The following is a 26,579-nucleotide window of genomic DNA, read 5'->3' as shown; positions in this document are numbered from 1 at the left end:
GTAAGATATTTGACCTGTTGATGAGAAATTGGACCGCTTACGTTAAAATTGTGGGCGGGATCAGCTAAATTTCATTTGATTTAATTAAAACAACCCTCGTATTTGCGTAGTGTCGCTAGGTTGACGTCATAACGTCAGTGTTATTTTCCAAAGAAACTATCTATATTCAGATAGCGTTGTAGGAAAATTGAGTTGAGATAATTACAAAAATTAAGCTGAATTAAAAAGATGACATCTTAGGCATGTTTCAAAAATATCTTCATCAGATTTGGGGACAGGGCCGATTTTGGTCCGTAACGTACTTTCTTCTTTATATAATATACAGTATGCATAAGGGAGACCAAATGTATTATTACTGCATTAAGGAGACCAACTACTCTCCACATGTAAATCAGTATTCAAAACTTGAGATTTTAATACCCTAATAATTTACATGTTTAGTTACATGAACTAAATCTATTTACCTTTGTCATAACGCAAGAACTGTTTTACATTCAGCCAACTTTAACATTACACATGCATACAGTGTATGCCATGCATTAGGAAGACGAGATGCATTACTTCAACATTAAAGAAACCAACTACAATGGAACAATTAGACAGTATTCCAAAAAGTTCATTCCAATACCATAGTAATTTCCCTTAATTTGTTTGTATTTAGATGACTTAAATCAATTTATCTCAGCCAGAATTGGAACAAAAAAACTAATCATAAAAGTGGCCAAACACATGAACAGACAGATGGACATGATGATTCCTATGCTTATATACTCCCAAAGTTGCCAAAGTAGAGCAGATGCAGTGGTTAGAGCGTCTACTCTAGAGTTGCAGAGAAAGAAGCTGATCCTTACATCGCGAGTTTGAATCCCACTGTGGGATGTGGAGACCCGTTCTTCAGATGAGACAGAGGTATTAACCGAGGTCCCATGTCACAGTAGGTGCTGGCTCGATAAAGATCCCTCAATGCTCAATGGCCGTAAGTGCTGAGTATAGGACAAAAATTTGCAGCTCTCCACTGACAAGTGGTGGCGTCTCCATATGAGTGAAAAATTCTCAAGAGGGACGTTAAACAACAAACACTCTACACCCAAAACTTTGTTTGCAGAAGATTTTGTGATACATGCTTTACAAGTATACATATTGTTCATAAGGGAATAAAAATGCTATAATATATCATTAAGGAAAGCAACTGAAATTAAATGTGCACTTCTAATTGAACTAAACAAAATTACCCTTTGTCAGAATGTAGATTTATAAACAGGAAGGCTGTTTTTCTTCATTTTTTCCATGTCAGATTCAGACTGTTCTTGAAAATATTCTGGCATTCACCCTGTAAAAGTGAACAGTGCAGATAATAAAGAGCTTCTAAATAAACTGCATAATATTTAAATGATCCACTTAAAAGGGATAACAAATGCATTTAACTCCATCAAGGAGACCAACTGATAACCATATATATATATAAATCAGTACATGTATTTTAATTGTGATATTTTAATATCCTAGTAATTTACATGTTTAGTTTCATGAAATAAATCTAGTTACCTTTGTCCAATGACCAATGAGCACAAGCACTGATTTTTCCTCTTTTTTCTTAACGGAATCACCAGGGCCAGTCTGCGGTCCATATGATTCTGGCATATGTACACTCTGTAAAATGCACATTTGTACCATGTACAGGCATATGAACAATATTTCTATACTACATACATGCATCATTAAACTTAATAATCTTTTTTTTCCAAAATTCATTATTCATAGTGTTTTGCTGTTAGCAAAATTCAACAAAAACTATACCATATATATACTTGCCTATAAGGTGGTCCACCTATAAGTCAGTTGTATTTTTTGAGGTTATTTTGGAGGGATTTGCTATTGACCCGCTTATAAATTAGTACAACTTTTTGCCAGAATCAATTGACAATTTCAAATCAATGCTCTGATGTTTTAACCTGGTTTCAAAATACTAATCTTTTTATGACTCACCTATAAGCTGGACATAGATTTATATACAGTACCTGCATTATACATGCATTAGGAAGACCAAATGCATTATTGCAATATTAAAGAGACCATGCATTGTGGTAAATGAAATCAATGTATGAATTGTATTCAAAACTACGGGTGTACTAATTTGTCTGAAGTATATCATGATATAATGTGATACACAAAGCAATGATTTTTCTACACCCAATTTAGGTCCGAATATCAGCCCTTTCCCCTAGCAAAAATAACCAATTTTTTTCCCAATTTCAGTCACTTTTTCCCCCCAAAAAACTGTTCTTGTTTTTGTTATATTGAATATTTTTTTAAGTACGACATATCTAAAATAGAACACTATTGTTCTCGGTCATTAAAACTCTCAAAATAATAGTGAAGAATAGCTGATTATTTTGCATGTCACAAGACATAGAAAAACACATGGATCATGTCAAATGTCAAACTAAATACCTAAGAAATTGTGAGATGCATGTGAACCGGCAAAACATAGCTTTATTTGTAAATCCAAGTACTAATAGTTCTACAACAAGCCTGATACCATGAAAATCAAACTGTTTCTGCACCCGGCAGATGCAACTAATATTGCAGGGTAACTGCAGCAATATGATTAGGATAATTTATCTAGAGTGGTTCAGTATTATGTTTTTCACGTTTATAATTTTCAGAACGCTAAGCCTTCTTTAATTTGAGTAAGAAAATCTTCATATCACTCTCTTTAGTTTGATTCAGCGTGTTTGTGTTTTAATCAAAACAATTTCTGCACTCTTTCATTTAGCATAGATTTAATTCATATGTTCTTCGCACGGCTTCCATTTTGAGGTGTCAACTGACGGTAAACTAATTGACGTGGTCACGTGACCCCGTCTAAAAAGCATTAATAACTAGTAGAAAAAATGATTTGTTATAATCATGTCAGGTTATATCATCTTCAATGGCTATTATGTCAGTAGGATTTTCTCTTATGTTTACCATTACGGCAAAAAAAGGAATGGAAATTTAGGAAGGTCTCAATTAATGACAACTTTCAAAGATAAAAAAAAGTTAAAAATGTACAACTGTGTCTTATTTGTTATTTTGTAGTAAATATTTTGAATAAAAGATGTTACATTATATACATTACTTATAAATTTTATTTTACCTGTCAATTAAGGTTAATTTCAATCTTGTTATTGATTTTTCCCAAGTTGATACAAATGTCAATAATTTTTCCCAATTGTAAAGGCCCGGGCCCCTTTTAAAAATGTAGAAAAATCACTGCAAAGACTTTAACAGGATATGTACATATACCCACATGCCTAAATGTAACAACAGGAATTATCGTTCTACAATAATTTATTGAAATTGCCAATATGAATAAACAAAAGCAAACTTTGTTTCGATTGTATGAACTTTAAGTTTTCTTTTTCCACTACGGTCAGATAATCTAACTATCCCCCCTGGTTGGCTACCGGGTCCTTCGTTAGACTGCCTTATCGGACATGAAATTTACTGAAGATTTGATTTTTGGTACTGACTTTTATACTCAAAATAATGTCTTTAATTGTTTAATTTCTTGAGGCCAATATCACTTTGATGTGTTCAGTGTTTACTTTGATATGTAATGATGTGTATAAGCGTGTATTTTCGATAATTTAAATTTCTAGTACAGTAATCGTCCCCAAGCTGCTGTTTCATTATCGTGTCATAGTATCTCTGAGAGTGCATTTTGTTAACACCTCCAAATCACCTGGCCTGCGTAATTAAATTTAACTACCAAAAACAACAGCTTGGGACTAATAAGGTGTGATTATCAGCAATGGTCCCATGAAGCCTGTGCTAGACCTAACGGAAACGTTCAACAGACCGTAAAATTAGCATAATGGGATTATTGTGTACTAAGGTGTGAATTCAGTGGAGCAAGAATTTGTTGGACTTCGAGATAACACATGTGTTTATAGCACTTGGGACCATAAATCTACTTCGAGATAAGCGAGGTATTCGAGATTTCCCTGTTCGAGATACCGGGGTTTTTAAAAATCATAAATATAACAAAAACGGCTGGGACCGTTGATTCACTTCAAGATATCCGTGGTATTCGACATACCGGTGTTCGAGATACCGAAGTTTACCTGTATATCGATACATATCTAGATTAATGAATATATCGTATCAAAACAAGAGGCCCATGGGCCACAACGCTCACCTGAGCACATTGGCTAGGAAAAAGCACAAATCACTTCAGTACTGAAAAGTTTAAAGGGGAGGGGGCTTGGATTTTGAACTACCTGAGGATGCTTCCATATCAATATAACAAATGGCTTTACTGTTCTTGAGCAGAAGATTTTTAAAGATTTTTTTCCTATATATTCCCTTGTTAAAAATTTGATCCCCCATTGTGGACCCTCCCTAACCCCCCCCCCCCCTCCATCATTTGAACAAACTTGAATCTACACTACCTGAGGATGCTTTCATATCAATATGACTAAACATGGCTTTTCTGTTGATGAAAAGATTTTTTCCTATATATTCCTATGTAAAAATTTGATCCCACATTGTGGCCCCACCCTACCCCTGGGGTTTATGATTTGAACAAACTTGAATCTACACTACCAGAAGATGCTTCCATATCAGTATGACAAAACATGACTTTGCTGTTCTTGAGAAGAAGATTTTTGAAGTTTTTTCCTATGTATTCCTATGGAAAACTATGATCCCCCATTGTGGTCCCACCCTACCCCCAGGGGTCATGATTTGAACAAACTTGAATCTACACTACCTGGGGAAGCTTCCATATCAATATGACAAAACATGGCTTTGCTGTTCTTAAGAAGAAGATTTTTGAAGTTTTTTCCTATGTATTCCTATGTAAAACTTTGATCCTCAATTGTGGCACCACCCTAACCCTGGGGTCATGATTTGAACAAAGTTAAATCTACACTATCTGAGAATGCTTCCATATCAATATGACTTAACAAGGCTTTGCTGTTCTTGAGAAGAAGATTTTTCAATTTTTTTTTCTGTATATTCCTATGTAAAACTTTGATCGCCCCTTGTGGCCCCACCCTACCCCGAGGGGTCATGATTTGATACAAACTTGAATCTTCACTACCTGAGGATGAATTAATCCACATCAATATGACTAATTGTGACTTTGTTGTTCTTGAGAAGAAGATTTTTCAAGATTTTTTTCTACATATTTCTATGTAAAATTGTGATCCCCCATTGTGGCCCCACCCTACCCCTGGGGTCATGATTTGTACAAAATTTAATCTACACTACCTGAGAATGATTCCATATCAAAATGACTAATTGTGGCTTTGTTGTTCTTGAGAGAAAGGTTTTTAAAGATTTTTTTTCTATAAATTCCTATGTAAAATTTTGATCCCCCATTGTGCCCCCCCCCCCCCCGCCCGGGGGTCATGATTTTGTACAAACTTGAATCTACACTACCTGAGGATGCTTCCATATAAATTATGACTAATTGTGGCTTTGTTGTTTTTAAGAAAAACAATTTCAAGATTTGTCCTACATATTTCTATGTAAAACTTTGATCCCCCATTGTGGCCCCACCCTACCCCTGGGGGTCATGATTTGAACAAACTTGAATCTGCACTACCTGAGGATAATTCCATATCAATATGCCTAATTGTGGCTTTGTTGTTCTTGAGAAAAAGATTTTTTAAGATTTTTTCTATATATTCCTATGTAAAACTTTGATCCCCCCTTGTGGCCCCATCCTACCCCTGGGGGTCATGATTTGAACAAACTTGAATCTACACTACCTGAGGATGATTCCATATCAATATGACTAATCGTGGCTTTGTTGTTCTTGAGGAGAAGATTTTTAAAGATTTATTCCTATATATTCCTATGTAAAACTTTGATCCCCCATTGTGGCTCCACCCTACCCCAGGGGGTCATGATTTGAACAAACTTGAATCTACACTATGTAATGAAGGTCTCACCTAAGTTTCAACTTTTACAGCCCAGTGGTTCTTGAGAAGAAGATTTTTAAAAGATACCACTAAATTTTCACTAATTCTTAATTATCTCCCCTTGAAAGAGGGTGTGGCCCTTCATTTGAACAAACTTGAATCCCCTTTACCCAAGGATGCTTTGTGACAAGTTTGGTTGAAATTGGCCCAGTGGTTCTTGAGAAGAAGATGAAAATGTGAAAAGTTTACGACAACGACGACAGACAACGGACAAATTTTGATCAGAAAAGCTCACTTGAGCCTTTGGCTCAGGTGAGCTAAAAATAACTTAATTCCAATACATTTTGGGCAGGCAGTTTTTTTTATGTAATTCTGTGAAAAACTTGGGAATTTCAATCACCAAAGATTATATTTACCGGTAATTGTTTTGAATTAAAACTGATCAAAAATGATATAATCATTAAGGAGGTAGCACATCTTAAATGATTATTACAAAATCATAAAAATACATAGACAACTTTACTTAACATGTTGATTTTACAGTCAAGAAAAGTTTGAATTTGAAGTGTAATTTTTAAAGACGGTGAGACAAAAAATAAAAAATGAGAAAAAAAAATTATTATTTTTATAAAATTCATGCATAATGATTTATAAGACTTTTTTGATAGAATTGTTAAAGAATTCAATATATTGCATATCACATTAAAAAATGTCTTTTTTTTTTTTTTTTTTTTTTTGCTCAATACACAGCCCTAGCAAAAATGATATACAACAAGGACTTTGATTGGATTATTAACATTCATTCGATTGATCATAATTACTAACTGTTATTGCACTTTCATTTTCAAAATGTTGCTAGGTACATTGTTTGTTCACTCTTTTGCATTGATATTATAATTTTATAAAAGAGTATTTTAGCAGAAAAAATTATCAATTTACCTTTCTTGGAATAAAGACATGTTGACCCTTGAGCTGAGATTTTCTCTCTTTCCATAGATTTGTTACACTGGGGTCCACATGATTCTAGCAGAGACCCTGTAAAAAAGGACTTAACTATGGAAAAGCATGAAGAATATATGCCTATTATACATATCTTAAATTCTAATGAAAACAATGTTTTTTAATTAAGATCCATATATTTCTAATGATTGACATAATACAAATTCAAAATAAAATATGCATGTCTATATTATACACTGTACCTTAAGCAGACCAATTGCATTATTACATCCTTCAGGAGACCAACTTAAATCAATGTTTGAGAACTACTTGTGAGAACAATAAATTTGTCTACTTTACAGTACTAAATGTACATGGAATCTATAGGATCATGTTACTTTAATTGACCTGCCTTAGTTCAACACAGTAATCTAACAAAGAAATTGAGCCAAAACAACATTTTAAGACTTTTTGAACAGTGCATGTTCCTATCATTTCAAAACCATTACCAGTAAAAATGCTAATACATGTATAGGAAAATGATGACAATTAATTAATATTGTACTTTCAGGTATATTAGATGAATTAATCTGATTCGTCAAGAAACATTTGTTAAAAAGCACTATTATCCGCTGAATAATGAAGCCACGCCCAGTGTCGCAACAGTCAACATTGCTTGACGACGGGTGATATTCCAAAAAATAGTGACTGCGCAGATTTATGCGCTCAAGGTTCACTATTATCTGTATTTGTATAAAACATTCAGTATAATATAATAAATATTGCATGTAGTTGAGTGTAATATTGAAAATTTTCACCCCTCGAAAACCAAATACGTCAAAAAGGGGATGGGTTTCTTTTCCAACTTCTACATAGTTTCGCCCCTGCAAAAACTGGTGTAGACCTTGGAAATGTTTAAACGGGCTAAGAGAAATCAAATGCATCAAGAGTACTTAATTGTTTTTACCCAAGTTACATGCCAAAAAAGATTCAGAGAGACGTCACATAAAGTTAACGTTGATTTGAACTGAAGTTAGGGTGTCAAAAGTCATTCACGTCCAAAAGTGACATTGATCATGTGTGGTAGATAATAAACTCCTACGGGCTAAATATGCTGCCATAATCAAGTGAGGATCTTTCCCTAATCCTATATATAAATCCATTTAGTACAATATTATATGCACTTAAGCAGCTGTTTATGACATTGTAAAATTATATAAACAAGACCGGTTTATATAATTTATATCAATTTATATAATTAATAATATAATTTATGTAATTTTATCAGATAAGTGTATGGGGTAGAGGGAGCAGACATTGAGAATCAATGTTGTCGGGCCTCATGAAACTAAACTAACAGTCTTCCAAATAACCCGGGAGTCCAATGCCAGGGACCTGTTAAATTTGCAGCCGGGCATGTAAAAATTGCCAAATTACATGTCCGAAGAGGGCATATCTGAATCTTCTTTCATTGTACGATCTTTACTTGCCATTTACTCTGTCCTACCCCCATTATTCGCTTAAACGTTGCTATATGTAATGTCGATGGATTGCCTGTCTACATTCTCGATACGACCTGTCAAATGATTGTCAATCTAATCATTGAAGTGTTTAGTTTAACCTATTTGTTTTCTCGAAGTTGCTTGCTAAATTACAAGATGTTCATCAATGCCACATACTGTGGCACTACAGTCATGATCCCATTTCTGAAATTCAGTTCAGCTAAACCGGCCAACAAATGACCAGCATGCAACTCAAAAGTTATTTATGAACAAAAACGCTTTAGAAAATGGCAATCACAGGCCATGGTTGGTTTACGACGCTGAAAAAATTAATATAAAACCTTTATACCTAACGGGTTTTTTTTGTTGCACAATACTGGTAAATGTAAGAATTTTGAGTAGGACATGTACAAATTTGAATGGGCTGGGTAAAAATGATAGGTCTACATGCCCGAAGGGCATGTGCTGAAAAAGAATTGTTGTGAAGACTGAACTAAAGCGACAGCGCCGGGTGATCATATAAAGTCCCCTTTATTACATAATAATTTGGCAAATTATCAACACATCAAGCGAAAATTTCCAACATATCTTAACGGTGAGAATTTTTATTTTTTAAGTTGAAACCTCGTGACCTGTGAAAAAAATGAAATTTGTATCCCATCTAAAGTCTTAAAATGTATCAAGGTAATTTTCGATACAAATTTGTGGTTGAGGTTATAAATGAAAGATAAAACCAGAGACCTCGGAATGGAATACTCGGATTAGTCTCTGGTTTTATTCTACCCCCAACTGGAAGTTGTATCCCATCTAAAGTCTTAAAATGTATCGAGGTAATTTTCGTGGAATAAATGAGTGCTTTACAATAAAGAGACTCGACCAGAGATGTCTGAAACGATTTATTTGACAAGAAAAAAGTCTCTTGAAGCGAACGATGTCATTTTAAAGTAGGTTAATGATTGATAATGATACATGAACAAAATACGAGCTTGAAGCGGGGGTGCCTGAAATTGAGTTAGATACCTTGTGGTAAAAATAAGTAGGGGTGCACCGTATATGAAACAAGTGCCTGTGATTGATAGTCTGAAATTTCTCTTCACCTAAATATTAAAAGCTTGCAGTGATCGCTATAAATCTATACAACAGTCAAGTTACATATGGTAAACTAACATAAAAACAAGATTACAACAGTCATGATTACAGAAGGTATATTTTGAAGACTCTAGGTCAGTAGGTGAATGTAAACAGGTAAACACACGTGGGACAGTCACCGCAAATATGAACCACAAAACGACTTATAACATTAAATATTCATCTGCACACAGATTTTTGCATAATAATAATAATTTTTAAAAGTGTAAATTAAAATATAAAATAAACAAACCTCAAACCTTGTAACAAGGCTTATTTCCCTACAATCTTATTCTGGTTCTCTGAGGTTCACTGAAAATGCAGGGAACCAGGCTGCGTTATTAACTCGTACACAGATTTGTTGATACGCATAAACCTATAAACATATATACGAAATAAAATATTATCATAAAAAACGAAGAATTTCAAATTGCTTGAAAAATTATCTTTATGTAGTTTATAATAAAGGGTTGTGATTGTTTATTAATTTCTATCTATCCATTAAAATTTGATACGTATATCAGCTTAATATGTATCCGTCTGAACAATTATTGTTATTACACTCCCTGTCACATCTTCATAGTTAAGCCTGTAAGCATGGTAAGTAGGAATCAATTTCAGTTGAAGGGGACCAAAACCAAACATTTTTCAGTTTCATTTGGTGGGGAGGGGGGGGGATATAAACCTCAAATGATTATTTTATCTCTGTCACTGAACTGCTGAAAATAATGAAGGGAACAAGGCTGCGACAATGATTTGTTGACAGAATTAAAATACGAAATAAATTATCATACATACGAAATAAAATAATTTCATGAAAAAATGAAGAATTTCCAATTGCTTAAAAAAAAGAAGCTTTTCATGTATGTGATTTACAATAAATGGTTGTACTTTTATATTTTCTATATATCCATTAAAATTTCACAGTATCAGTATTTCACTATTTGTAAACATTAACAATAATATTAAATAAATGTTACACTCACTGTGGCTTTGACTGAGTTACTGTCACATCTTCATAATTTAACGAGAATATTCCCTTCCGTAAATATTGCTATATATATCTGAACTGTTACCAATTCATCTTTCTTTGGTGAAAGAAAAACTCAGGGATGGAGAATAGGCCCGTACGTAATTTAGTTGGAGGGGGGGGGGGGTGAGCACAACCAAACAACATTTTTCAGTTTCAGGTTGGGGGAGGCTACAAACCAAAAAAATTTTTAATAAGCAAAAGAAAAATACATTATCAAAGGTTATTATTGAGGGGGCCCAAGCATAAAGGAGCAATGTTTTCTATAGTATACCTAAATTTCAACAAAATTACAGGGGGCCTGCCCCCCCCCCCCCCCGTTCCTTCAGCCATGCATTGTATCAAATCTGCTTCACCCTGATTCAGATTTTTTTACAGCATATATATTCTATTAGCAGAGGACCACATTATATTAATAAACAATTATTAAATTACAGCTATTTTTTTCTTACAGGGTCTGTTTCATTTATACTATATCATGATGAACATGTCCTGCATGATGTTTACAGAAAGTTTAATTTAAATTTTTAAGCTCGAAATAGCTGCGTCAACTTGCGAGACTATTTTTTCAACGTTCGGCCTAATCTTTAAATATTTAATTTGTTTGTGGACTTGCATAAAAAAATTAAAAAAATATAGGGGCCTATCATGTATCATTTAACTTTATTTCGAATTTCCTTCAGGATTTTATATACCGAACTATAGTCTAACGATTATTTAAAATCATACTTTTTCTCTTGAAAGCTAAATTACTAGGCAAAAAAAAAAAAAAAAAAAAAAAAAAAAAAAAAAAAAAACAAAAAACCAAACGAATGTTTGTCTTGTGTATTCTTAATTACAACTTATTACTGTATCATTTTAGTTACTTACCCAAATTTCTCAACATCCATGGTGTTCAGAGGTCATTTTCTGAAAACTGAAGGGGCATTCCGATGGCATTCGGAACAAATGACGGAAAGCACTTGCTAAGAATTCAAAACATGGTTCATAAATTTACAATATTTTTCCTTTTTAGGTTTTTAACATAAAACATGGAAAACTAAGTTAAAGAAACACTCATTTGAACAAATCAAAAGCGGAAAAAATATATACGCTAGATTTTTTGTTTAATTGCATGTTTTTCATGGTCTCCAAAATGCAGAAAAATTATCCTTTGAAATTATACGTAGGTTATAAATTCTTTTCTTTTTTAGGGAAGATGATAGAAATTAGACAACTTTTGAATGTTAAATAACAGAGTTAAAGATTAATAATATTTAATGGCAGACTGTTTATTTATCTATAAAAAGACATTTGCAATACTGATGAGGTCAAAATAATAGGGAGACCGAAAAAGGTCGCCTTAATCCAGTGGTCTCCCTAAGCCAGAAAATATATCCTCCTTGGTCTCCTAAAGCCATATGTCATATATATATATATATATATAATCAAAATAATCAAACCAAGTATCAAAAATTAAGAAAAGTGAACAATAATAGGAAAGATACGATTTTCAAAATGATAATCTAAGTAATCAAATTTTACTCATCTGCATCATATAGTTCCAAGCAAAATTCTTCTTTTCTCTGTTAACCTTATTTCGTATATAAATAAATATAAAAGCTCTAAAGTATTAATAAAAATATTATTAAAAAATTTAATATACAGGAAGTTATCATTTTTAACGGGTGATTCATATACCAAAATGCATTGAATCCAGTGTATTTGTAATACACACTATTTATAGCAATTTGAAATTCAAAAGGAGGCGGGGATTTCTAATCAAGTGAAGGAACACTTGCGGGTTATATAGAATACCAAACAATGAGTTCTTGGAGAATTACTTGATTCACACATGAAATAGTCACCTCTTCATTATAAACTTGTATGTTTATATTTCACATAAGTAGACATAATTTACCAACTGAAGGATGCTTAGTGAACAAAAGCCAAAAAAATGCCGCCATATTGACGTGAATACAAGTAATTACCGCGATACTCTCCTCTTGCATTATCTTGTCTGTTCGGTTCGTAACAAAGAAAAACAGTATTCGAGTACGACCTGTAACGAGCAGATGTTGAGTAACACGGGTCAATGGAAAAACCTATACAGCACATGTTTACATTCATCAGGATATCTTATTAGGATATTAATGACTGATCCAATGCAATTAAGAGCACAAAAACGTCGAGCTGATCCAGACATTGATACAAGTTATACGTCACTTGATGCTACTGGACACGAGAATTGCAGATGGGTCTTAATTTGAATGCGAAGGATCATTTTTTTCCCCTGATGTGATGGAATCCGGCGATGATTTCCTGCGCCAAACAAAACATGTATAGATTTTTTCATAGTGTAATATAGGTGGAACTGGAACTTTTAAATCTTATTCTAAATAGTTTTGTCCTTGGCTTGAAAGAAATGAATATTTTAATCTTCCATAACATCTTTTTTTTTTCTTCATTTATATTCTATCTATTGTAGTAGATTACTGCCATACACATAGTATATTTGTCTGACAATATATAGATTGTATATCTATTTTATACCTTATGAATATTTACAATGGTTTCTAATTTTTTTCTTCATATTTTGGAGTGGGGTTAGGGGGTGGGGAATGGTCAATTCTTGTATCATTTTTTTCATTTTTAAGTAATTTAAAATACAAGTAAATGGCAATAACGGTCGTTGTAACTTTTAAAAACTTGAAAAAAAGATAAAAGGAAATATGATCTGTCGCTTTTCTATAATATTTTACGAATAGGTCGGACGGATCTAGTCAAGATGTTGAAAGGAACATCCAATAAAAACGTTAACGTTACTGTTACCTTCAACAGAGAAACTGTATACATCTGCATTATTGAAGCTGGTACATATTTTTTTTTCACTGTTCATTTAAAAATGATCGTTTGAATATCAAGCTTTTTTTCAAGGAAATGCAATGGAGATTTCTTTCACTTACAGTATATGTAGTCAGACTTTACGCCGTATTTATCCTCAGTTGGTTGTTGCTTATTCTGGGTACACGAGGTAAAATATAGTAAAGATCTAATAAACTTGAACTGATCATAAGATAAAGATTTCCACGGGTTCTGTCAGTACATAGCAATTATGAGTAAACAGCTGCACTGGTGGGACGGACATGATAAATTGATTTATGAACACCGCATCATATTATTAAAACTCTATAAAACATTTTGTCTATAATGTAAACTATGAAGTGTTTAAATATTATTAAATATACAATATTTAAAGCGATCAGAAATTTCAAGAAGCACAATCTTTCATGCTGTCCCATATATATATATAATTATATATATATATATAACTTTGCTTAGGCTGTAAGTTCATACACATAAGAAGTATTTATTAAATCACAAACAAATATTGTGTATAACATAAATATTGCTAGGAATGAATTTCTGTCTTTCATTCTTTAAAAAAGGGACACTTAAATAAATAAATTAATTCATCACCATCATCAATCAATACTATAATTGGCAGGTTATTACTCAATCTTACGCATCGAAATTGCGCAAATAGAATCTAAGATCAGAGGTATTCTCAACGTACACATTTTGAAGAATTAACAAGTTTCAAGTTTTTATTTAAGACAAAGACCCCAACTGGATTATATGAATACACAAGATACAACAAAATAGCATACAAGCATGAATGAGTGGCACTAATGTTAATTACTATATACAAGTATAGTTCAAAACATCAAAGTATAGAAGGCCTCTGCTAGTATTAAATAAATCTATATGTATTGCAACATTTTTTAAACAGTAGTTTTGTTATTATTAATTTATTAATGACAATAAAATTTTGCAAAATTTGGCAAGTCCAAAAATGACTTTAGCGTTCTTACAATTTAACAGGTCATGAAATTTGATACATTAGGGTTAGCATAAAAATATTTGGGGAAAGTTTTCTCGTTCTCCTTTGAAAATAGCACATTCTAAAAGATAGTGGAATTCGTCTCCTAAATTGTTAGAGGAACAAAGATCACAAATACGATCATCTCTTTCAACAACCCAAAAGTGACCTTTCTCAATTGGAAATCTGTGATTCATACATCTAAATTTACATAAAGCTTTTCTCAAATCCTTTGGAAGATAAATCAAATATTAATAAATATCTTAGATTCAGAATTAAGAATAATAGAGTTATCTTTCCATAAAAAAAAATGCACAAAGAGCTAGGAAAGGTAACTCTTTTCCAAATCTGGTACTTGAAGAAGTATCCTCCCTTTCCATGATAAAATAAATAGAGGATATTCAATGTTTTGTAGTTGGATATGGAATTTATTTCACGAGTGGGACAGGATTTTTTGATATTTTCACGAGTGCGAAGCACGAGCGAAAATATAAGAAAATCCTGTCTCACGAGTGAAATAAATTCCATATCCAATTACAAAACGTACAATTTTCTATTCATTACATTTTTTTTGATTTCCCCTTTGCCTCTGTCTTTTTGTAACAGTGTCATAGGCTGTTATGTCAAAGTGAGTGGTTGAGACGTCATAGCTTAGCAATTGTGAGAATGAAAACATTGTTACATGTACATGGAATTTAGCAACAAAGTTGGGAAGAAATTGGCAGTTTTAGTCTAAGACGGTTTAGTTAGTGTCGCTCTATCTTATGACAGAAATTATTTTTTACTTACTTTGATATCCTTTCACTGTGAGAGAATATCACTTTGGTATCCTTTCACACTGTGAGAGAATATCTCTTTTATTCAATAAATAAATCACAATATTTCACTGTTGAAAATGTTATAATCATGCATAGACAAGATAAATGACTATCTCTCTCATCAGTTGTTAGTTACATTTCTCTATAAATACAAATAACGGAATTGATACACAATCAAATTCATGCCTATTGCATAATTTTTTCCCCCTCTCTCTCTCTCTCTCTCTCATCAATTATTGTCAATTCCACATCCTGAAGCTGCTCTTGTGGGTATGTCACGAAGTCCATACTTGAACTCTGAAGATCAGACACCGGGTGATCTTATAATCCGCTGTGTAGTCTCTTTCCATCTAATAATGACAGTTTAATTCTCCTTGATGGTGTTAAGGCGGGTCATTAGCGTGACCCCTTCTGACACCGGCGTGCCATATTTTTAAATGGAAAAATCTTAAATTTTTATCTTTTGCTGGGATTGTGCATTTTGTTCCTCTCGAAATTCCATTTGTCTTGTATTTATGAATCTTTTAAATTCAATTCAGCTCTTCTACAACAACTGAAAGCCACTGAAAGGATCTTTTTAAATTAACAGATGAAAAAGCTTCAAACCGTTAATTGAAGAGAAATTTACTGCACAAAACTAATTCTATAATGTAAGTTGGAACATTTATCTTGACTAATTGTTTATATACCGATATATACTGATATATCAATATTGCCATGTTCATACCTTTCTGTTTATTGCAAGTGGTTTATAAACGATTCTCAACGTCTAAAAGGTATTAGTCATAAAGATATTTCTTAAAATGGTTTTTTTTTTAAAATTATGTAAAGTACACAATATAAAACTACATTTCATCTCACACAGAACGCATTTAAAAGCCGTTTTTTATTACAGAAAGAGATGATTATCTTGTCATTTTCGGCTTAATGTGGTAAATCTAAACGAAAAATGATTTCAACCTCACCCACATTTACATTTTTCTTAATTAGAGCACATTATCTGACAATTTTCTGCGTTTGCCTCACATCTAAATTGAGAGTTTAATACGATCCTAAAACTTGATTTTAGAAAAAAAAATCATTCATTCAGTACGAATCAAGATGAGTCTCTTAATAAAACAAAAAAAACTACATCTTATTCGATTTTTTTTTCTCTCAACAAATTATATTTCCAACAGGTTACCTCAAACGGACTCGGGTCAGAGCTTTTGAGTTCTTGATTGCAACGGATTCAGATATCAGTAAGACGTTGTCTGATAATCTAAAACTGTGCCTTGACTATGACGAGAAGTTGTATACCAATAGCTTAAGGTGACTGGATAATGAGATGTTGAAGTATATGTAATAATAATATCTTGTCAAGATTTAACAGTTGCATGATCGAAACATAGTCAGATCCTTGTATGTTGTTAAACATGGTATTTTTTTAAATTTTGGGACAAGCGAAGATTGTATGTGATAATTAAGATATAATTGCAGACAGGGGGATGCATCTGTTTGTCTTCAAAATAGGGATATGCTCGTAAATATATTTTAGAGGCATGCTTTGAGTAAACTTCAGTTAGTCGCGGGATAAATTATTATTTTTTGTTTTATTAGTTAAACAGGCCCGTAGGAAACAATATCAGTGTGTGTGTGTTGGGGGGGGGGGGGGGCAAAACCAAACATTTCCAGTTGGAGGGACACTATGAACTATCAAAAATTCCTTGACAAGCCAAAAAAAAAGTTTTTATTGAGGGGGCACAAGCATATAGTAGCTATGTTTTCTATAGTATTCTATACATCGGCAAAATTATTGGGTGGGGGGCACGCCCCCCCCCCCTTCTTACGGCCATGTTAAATATTTTTATTTACAATTTAAATAGACAGAGCCAGGGCCCAGATCTTAGCTGTTCCTCCTATTGATATAAAAACTATTTATGTGTATACAAGTATATTTATCTGCGTGGATTTTTTGTGCATAAGTAATATAAACTAGTCCTTTTGAGAATCTATTTTTATGGAACGCCATAGCTGCCTGAAGGTAATTTTTATTTTATATCAGGTGGTATAACCTTTATGTGAAGTGGTGAAGTCATTATATATAGTGGTAAAATCATTATATTCAATGAAAACTTTATTATATGCAGTGGTTTTATCTTTATATACAGTGATAAAATCATTATATACAGTGATAAAATCATTATATTCATTGATAACTTTATTATATGCAGTGGTTTTATCATTATATTCAGTGGCAATGTCATTATATGTAGTGGTTAAATAATGTAATGAAGTGATAATATCGATACATTATGTTGTAAAATCATTTTATTACATTCTCAACAGTGAAATACTGTGATTTATTTATTGAATAAAAGTGATATTCTCTCACAGTGTGAAAGGATACCAAAGTGATACTCTCTCACAGTGTGAAAGGAAATCAAAGTAAGTAAAAAATAAGTAATCTCTGGCCTGTCATAAGATAGAGATATTAACTAAGCATCTTGATAGAGCTAAAACTGCAAATTTCTTCCCAAATATGTTGCTAAAATCCATGCTATGTAATGTTTTCAATCACATAACTGCATCGCTAAGCTATGACGTCTCAACCGCTCAACTATGACGTCAAGCCTATGACAGTGTTAAGAAAAGACAGAGGCAAAGGGAAAATCAAAGAAAATGTAATAAACAGAAAATTCAATGTTTTGTAGATGAATATGAAATTTATTTCACTCGTGAGACAGGATTTTTTTTATATTTTCACTCGTGCTTCGCACTCGTGAAAATATCAAAAAATCCTGTCCCACTCGTGAAATAAATTCCATATTCATCTACAAAACATTGAATATCCTCTATATATGCAGTGGTTTTTCCATTTTATACATTACTGAAATCTTTCTGTGATGTGATGAATTCAATATATACAGTACAAACATAATTTGTGTGATAAAGCAATCATTACATTGTATGAAACCCGCTGCATGTGGAGTGCCAAGTTAATTTCATTCAGTGCGACACCTTTACATGAAGTGAACAATCTTTTATGTGCAGTACTAACATCATTATATTATATAGTAAAATTATTATATATATTCCTAAAATCATACTTTGCAGTGGTAACATCTTTATATGAGGTGGTTAATTAATTATATGATGTTGTTAATTTGTTATATGATGTGGTCAAATCTTTATATGCATTAGTCGTTTCGTGTTATGCAGTGGTAACTTCTTTATCATCATCTAAACTGGTCCTCTTGCAAAAACATTTTTAAAAAATGCGCGGAGTTCCATTTTAAAGAGTGTTTGAAAATAGGAAACCCGGGCCGTGGCAATTTAAAAGCCGGGACTATTCGAGATTTTTCAAATTTCTGATTTAAAATTTTCAGACTCTTTTTTTAGGCTAATGTGTTTTCGCTGTAAAAATTGTATTTAAATACTTGGTATTTTAGATTTTCTTGACGATTTTTGGTTTCAAGTAAAATGGTAGGCAGTTTCAATTTTCTGATTTAATATTTTATCTATTGTGCTATAAGAACTTAGTATTTTAGATTTTTTTTTGGCTATTGTTGATTTCCATGTTGGTAAAATGGGTAGACTGGGTTGGCGATATTTTATGTGTGTGTGTTTTTTGACATATTTGATAAAAATCTAATAACCTTAAAAATTATTCTGTATTTTAACTAAAAAAAACTATTTCTTTTTGATAGTTATTTCTTTATTTGAAAATGCTATTTTTATGCAAAATACACATTTTCATTAAAAAAAAAAGGATTATTAAACCAGATCCGATCATCCGGGAAGAACCTGGTGCAAAACACCATAACTCATTTCTAATTTCATAATATGCAAATGTGCACTGGTACATGTATCTATATGCTAGAAGATGGAAGGAAACTGGATTACGTTAAATATGTAATTTGTTTAATACTTTTTTCTGGGGGGAGATGTTAAATTACTAATATCAACTATTTATAAGACTGTTTCTAAGACTTCAGAAAACCTTAAATCACACTGAAATGCGTAAAATAAAAATTGCTGCAAGAAAACATTTCATTTAATTTTCAAGTTTCATCTTTGCCGTCGCCAACGTGGCACGGTGATTAGAGTGTCTGTTCTAAGAGACGCGGAATAAGGAGTCAATCCTTACGTCACGGGTTCGAATCCGACAGTGGGACGTTGAGACCGATCCTTCGTAAGAGACCGCATAAAGCCATAAACCGAGGTCCCGTGCCACAGTACGTGTTGGCACGAAAAAAACCCCTCACTGCTCAATGGCCGTAAGTGCCGAGTATAGGGCAGAATTTGCAGCTCTCCACTGGCAAATTGTGGCGTCTCCATATGAGTGAAAAATTCTCGAGAGGGACGTTAAACAGCAAACAAACAACCAAATTAAAATCATTTTAGCCTTTCTGAATAAAATGATAAAATTAAGAGTTATCCTTCAAGGCTGAGGATAGGATATCCTTAAACCAAGCAACTTACGTGTGATTAAAGTTGACACAAGGCTTTGCATTAATAGTCCAATAATTACATGTATATGTGATAATTCTTTAATTAATTTATATTTTATCAAATGACATGAAGATAATGAACAAGTATTTCGGATTATTTATGTTTTTCCGGGAGATCAAATCCGATTTTAATGAACCATTGGCGTCGGAAGGACATTGAAAGTGGGGTGGCTAATTGAACTAGGAAAAAAAATCAAACCTGAAAAAAACTTGACAAGCAAAAAAAAAAAAAAAAGGAAAATTGTTCTTTCTCAAAACCCGGAAATCCTATTTCGGGAGTGGGGGGGGGGGGGGGTCGAACATCTTTCAGTACCAAATTCTTTTAAACACTACCAATTACCCTTCTTTCACTACAATGAATCGTGTCTGTAGAAAGTGGGGAGGGGGGGGGAGGCTAGACCTACGCCCGAATTTTCAATGCCTATATTATGTCTACCTTTGTAAAAAAAAAGGGGGGGCAATAGCCCCCCCCCCCCCCCGGTTCCGACGCCTATGTGAACCGGTTTTTCTTAAACGTGTCATTTCACTCAAAAATGCCTTTCAAAGAATGAATAATTTTTAACATCAGAATAATTTAAAAGTTTATTAGCTTTCTGTCAAATATGGCAACAAAAAAAAACAAACAAACAAAAAACAAACAAAACACGCAAAATGTCTACTTGATTGCCTACCCGATTTACCAACCTGACGGGCGGATTCAGAGAGGGCCTATGGGACCCCCCCCCCTTTTGTCCAAAATATACATAAGATTTAATAAATCAATTGTTTTTTGGTTTGGCTGTGGGCTTCCTACCCTGACCAAAAACTTGTCGGGCTCCCCTTTTCAAGATTCCTGGATCCACCACTGAACTTGGAAATCAACAATCGCCAAGAAAATCTAAATTACTAAGTATTTTAAAATTAAATGCAATTTTTACAGCGAATACACATTAACCTATAAAAATGAGTCTTTTCAGCACAGTTGATAAAATCAGGAAGCTGTATAATAGAATCAGAAATTAGAAAAATCTCGAATAGTCCCGGCTTTTAATTTGCCACGGCCCGGTTTTCCTATTTTCAAACACTCTTTAAACTGGAACTCCGCGCATTTTTTTAAATAAAAGGACCAGTTTAGATGATGATAAAGAAGTTACCACTACATAACATGAAACGACTAATGCATATAAAGATTTGACCACATCATATAACAAATTAACAACATCATATAATTAATTAACCACCTCATATAAAGATATTACCACTGCAAAGCATGATTTAAGGAATATATATAATAATTTTACTATATAATATAATGATGTTAGTACTGCACATAATAGATTTATCACTTCATGTAAAGGTTTCGCACTGAATGAAATTAACTTGGCACTCCACATGCAGCGGGTTTCATACAATGTAATGATTGCTTTATCACACAAATTATGTTTGTACTGTATATATATTGAATTCATCACATCACAGAAAGATATCAGCAATGTATAAAATGGAAAAACCACTGCATATAATGATTTTACAACATAATGTATCGATATTATCACTTCATTACATTATTTAACCACTACATATAATGACATTGCCACTGAATATAATGATAAAACCACTGCATACAATAAAGTTATCAATGAAAATAATGATTTTATCACTGTATATTATGATAAAACCACTGCATATAATAAAGTTTTCAATGAATATAATGATTTTATCACTGTATATAATGATAAAACCACTGCATATAATAAAGCTTTCATTGAATATAATGATTTTACTACTATATATATAATGACTTCACCACTTCACATAAAGGTTATACCACCTCATATAATATGAAAATGACCTTCAGGCAGCTATGGCGTTCCATATAATTTGCCTCCAATCAATCTCTTTACTCTACAGGTTTTTACTTCCGGTCAATCTCTTCGTTCTACAGGGTTTTACCTCCGGTCAATCTCTTCACTCTACAGGGTTTTACCTCCAATCAATCTCTTCACTCCACAGGGTTTTACCTCCAATCAATCTCTTCACTCTACAGGGTTTTACTTCTGGTCAATCTCTTCGTTCTACAGGGTTTTACCTCCGGTCAATCTCTTCACTCTACAGGGTTTTACCTCCAATCAATCTCTTTACTCTACAGGGTTTTACTTCCGGTCAATCTCTTCGTTCTACAGGGTTTTACCTCCGGTCAATCTCTTCACTCTACAGGGTTTTACCTCCAATCAATCTCTTCACTCTACAGGGTTTTACCTCCAATCAATCTCTTCACTCTACAGGGTTTTACTTCTGGTCAATCTCTTCGTTCTACAGGGAAGAATGAAAAGACCTCTTTCAATCCCCTCACTTTGAAAACATTTGTTAAAATTGGATTTTTTTTTTTTTTAAATTTTAAATCAGTTCACCACAAACTAATTTAGCTTATTCAAATACCCCCCCCCCCCCCTAAAAAAAACTTTTTTTAAATACTGGTACTTTTTCAATTTATAAGCAATAATAAAAATTGAGCCGACTTGTAAAGGAGTGTAGCTGTGTCATCAATGGGACAGGTTATAAATCAGTTGCCTGGAATCACATTTTCACAATCACTAATAATATCACATACAAATATTATGTATGGTCCAGGTTTAATCCTACATGATCTGTGTTATTGGGTTGTTTTGTCGTGCTTTATTTAGGGTAAATATGGCTCTTAATGACGTTATCAATCTGGAAATGCCGTTTCACACATTTTGTATAACTACACGATAAGAATATTGACAAATTGAAACGATATCTTTACTGTTTCTATCGAAGTTAAATTTATTGACGAAGAATTTCTTTCCAAATGATGTAACTTTTGTTTATACACCGACGTTTGAACATTGAACTAGGATTGTAACAGAATTTTTGATGTCGGTCACCAGAGTGAAAAGATAATTTTATGCATAAATAAAATGTATCGGTGATTAGGTAGAAATGTTTCAGTAATTTTGTTGAAAAACAAGGGCACCGCAAAGCAGAGCATCATCTCGCAAAAGAGTATATCCATATGAATTATAATCAATTATTACTTGCAAAACTTCCGTTACGCACGCACGGACTCACTCACCCATACATACACAAGCGTCTTACTATATCTTTCAACTTTGTTGTGAGGGGATAAAAAAGTTTTTTTGCAAGGTAAATACAATTTTAGCTTTTATATTTTCCCTGGATATTTCTTGGTAAATACAAGGTTGTCAAGGTTGAATATTGAGCATGTTGAGTTTTGATATGTTACATGTCATGAGGTACGTGAATTGGAGACATTGCTACAGTTTGATTTATTAATCAATGTAAAGGATTTGGGTGAACAAGGCATGCAGAGTGTCTATAGCTTCAGATAAATTAACATCACATTCATTTTGTGAATTAAGTATTCAAAGTAAGGTTGAAATTTATGAAATCATTATAGACAAAACTTTCTGAGGAAAATTTTCTCGGCAAAAATTATTCTGTTATTAAAACATAATGTGGTACTTATGGGGTTCGATCACTAGCAATAAAAATCCTGAGTATCATTTTCCTTTGAGACTAACACGCTAACCAAAATGCTACACAATTCATGAATAGCGGCATTTAAATCATGTTTGTGATAAGACCCTTGACTAAATGGACTTCAAGTATTTCTCGGAAAGTTGTGAATGTTTTGTAATAAAGGTGTATTTTTAAGGTATAGCGGGTCTTTGCTCCATATTTTTTGTTAACCAAAATATGTTTATTTTTACGCAAACTTTGAGGATAAACTTTCAAAAAATGGGGCAAAGACCCATTCATATCAAAAAATGGTGTTAACGGTGTGAGAAAAATGATCCCTTTTGCCCTCTTTAGTGTGTGTATGCTTTTGCACAGGCAAATAATTTCAATCTTCGTGAGATTTTTGCAAATTGTGGAGATTTTACATAAAGTATACTTTTATGTTAGATGAAATATCGAAGAAAATTTGTTATAATTGAGATTTAATTTTTCACCTTCCATGTTTGTTGCACTATATAGGCATTTTGCTCTCGTTGTTCGCCCATCTTCTTTCTTCTAGCACTAATCAATGTATGTGCCATAATTTGCAGCTATTATTGTTTACTTGCAACATTTATATTAGCCATGTTGCAGTGAACAAAAACGAAAGTAGTCTGTTATCGACTGCATGTCTTCAGTGTGTGTGTTTCGTGTGTTTCATAATTTTGTTTGTCGGATTCTCTGTTTAATGTTAATTTTTAAAATTCTTTTATTCACTACAGACCGAAAAACCAGATCTTCACGATCAGTGTATTTATTAATTTTTTGTGCTTAATTTAAACAATACGAGTGACCCGGAACTGAGACGACCCACAATTGGCGGCAACTTCACTGTACATGTAGGAAATTCAAGCTATGTAGCTAAATATAGAGATTGTACAAATGCTGTTGAGAAGTAAATGTTTTCATGGTTGAAATGTACCGAGAATAATCGTAAAAAAGTAAACATGTAATTGGCGATTTCACTGTACATAGGTAATTCAAGCTACTAGCTAAATATAATGATTGTACTGAATCTGTTGAGAGGGTTGAAAAGTACCGAGAATAAATCGTGGAACCGTAAGGTTTTTCTATCGTTGAGAAGTTAATGTAACGTGATTGAAACAGCTAAACATGCCGTACAAACTCTGAAACTTTTGTTTTAAAATGTTCTTATTTCTTCGAAAAGCCTCTCATTCTTCTAGATGAAAGGAGAATTCCGAACCCGATTGCACACAATAAATGCGATGTATTATATATATATATATATATATATATATATATATATATATATATATATATATATATATACACAAACTCACAAGCGCGTAACTATATTCCGTTGCGAGGGGATAATAAGTCCGCCTTGTACATACGAACCATTATATATCATTGAATTGTATCAAACTTTGAACAAAATTTGTCGGACAAAGACACTCTGTAAAATGTATAAATATACAGATTTATGTGATAGCATGGAACAATATCATCAATACAAAATTAATTTCGTTAAGCTTTGTAAAATGCAAGACAGTAATTTTTTTTAAATCAGATATGGTTGGAAATTAATTTGTAATTCGCTTGTCATTTGTCATTCTCGCACATGAAAGGAAAGAATTTGTTCCATTTTTAAAGAATTTTTAAACACATTGCGTAGGGCCAAAACTACAAACATTGATGAGGTATTCAGCAAAGAATAAATCTGCAAAATGTCCACTTATGAAAAGTAATAAGTCGCTTTTTAACAATTTCAATAGACGAATCTGTCAAAGACGACATTTGGTCTGCTAAAGACCTGTCAATGACAGACATTGGATTCTTCTTGAATTCAATCATGTTTGTCAATTTTTAGGGAAGAAAAATGACTTTTATACGTAATAATCGCAACGACAGCAGGAAACCTGCAAAGTAAATACACCACTAACAATTGTACAGAAATAACTTTCCGACTTCTTTTATTCGACTCGTTAATGTTGGAGTCATTCATTCACAAGTGTTGAAATTCTAATGCCTGATCTATGTAATCTAGATCGTACAAGTTAAAGATATGGCAATGAAAATATGTCGACGAACTTGACTTTTAACAATTTGTTTCTAGATTTGATATCGAGCTTTATTCTTGATGATTGTTATCCGCCATACAAGACCAAGGTATGTATGGCGACTTGTGTCCTTGTTTTTTGTCCTCACTAAAATTACAAGGATGCATTTATTTTCACATAATTTTATATTTTTATATTGTTCAATTTAATGATTAAATTTCATTGAGGGGTGATAGTAACTCATTTTAGAACGTTAGTATCGACTATGAAAATTGAATTTTTGATGATAAATTTGACTTAACACTGAAGTATGCAATTATTTTTGCCCTTGCTTTAAAATATATAATATATATTATATAAATTAAGAATATCCTCATAAATCCATCGTTTCAGCGAATGCCTCTGATTTTTCCCCCCAGAACAAAAACAGAAGAACATATTCATTTAATTTTATTTCCATAAAACAAGAACATTGAAGAATTCGACAGTCATATTTTTTTTATGAGGAACATGTACATGTATACTCATGTATGCTCGAAAGAAAAACATTAATGTGTTTATACACCATTTCATTGTTCTCTGTGGCGAGGCCGCTCTCCCTGTTATAGATTTTTTTTGTAAAGTTTTTTCCCTCGAATTTTATTGTGATTAATTCCTTGAGACAAAAAATTGTCTTACTTGTCCTGGGAAAATATGTGTTGGTGCCATTTTTTAGTGCTCTTTCAGTGTTTTTTTTGGGCTCCTTTCCTTTTTGTGTTTTCTGGGGAAATTACAAGGGAAATCGTGTTTTTAATTCTGTTTTACTTCAAATTTTGAACAGCTGTCAATGAAACATGATCCATAGACCACGAAGACACATACTTCCAAAGACGATCGAAAAAACAACGTGGAATGTAAAGAAAATGCTCTATATTTAAAAGACATTAATTCAGATGCAATACATACGTATTCAGATATAAGGATTGCCTTTTCCCCCTCCTTTTCCTTTCTCGATCGATCCTCTTCATATTGGCTTTTGATTTATTGTCATATTTGTTATTACAAGTAGTATGAATTGTTAGATTTTTTCCATGCTGATTTTTATGCTAATTTTCATTATGGAATTCAAAATTTAATTTCACACGACACAATCCAGGTGTATTCCATGCCCCTAATACCCCACTCTCTTATATTCTACAAAAATACTCAACATATGACATACACCGATAAACATGTATATCACTGGGGGATGAAGTGACTAAGTACCCCCGACTCCCCCAACTGTATAGTAAGTATTGTCTCTTCCAGACTGTGGAGTTCCGGTATTCACGTGGTCAGACTCACCTGTGACCTCTGGATGACTTCCTGTC

At 32.8% G+C, this 26,579-nt stretch overlaps 1 long non-coding RNA gene across 1 annotated transcript; it reads right to left on the bottom strand.

Moving 5' to 3' along the window:
• Positions 1 to 1,315: 1,315 nt before the first annotated feature.
• Positions 1,316 to 9,786, bottom strand: LOC133173178 (uncharacterized). The gene is made up of 4 exons (XR_009719002.1): positions 9,738 to 9,786; positions 6,855 to 6,950; positions 1,546 to 1,650; positions 1,316 to 1,330 (listed from the first exon to the last, which is right to left on the bottom strand). It is a non-coding gene; the product is annotated as an uncharacterized LOC133173178 (long non-coding RNA).
• Positions 9,787 to 26,579: the final 16,793 nt, after the last annotated feature.

Source organism: Saccostrea echinata, unplaced genomic scaffold, assembly GCF_033153115.1.
Source record: "Saccostrea echinata isolate AGI-Se365-2 ecotype Australia unplaced genomic scaffold, CSIRO_AGI_Sech_v1 ptg000056l, whole genome shotgun sequence".
Lineage (NCBI taxonomy): Eukaryota > Metazoa > Mollusca > Bivalvia > Ostreida > Ostreidae > Saccostrea > Saccostrea echinata.
The sequence above is the reverse complement of the archived record's forward strand: the minus strand, read 5'-3'. Positions and strand labels throughout refer to the sequence as shown.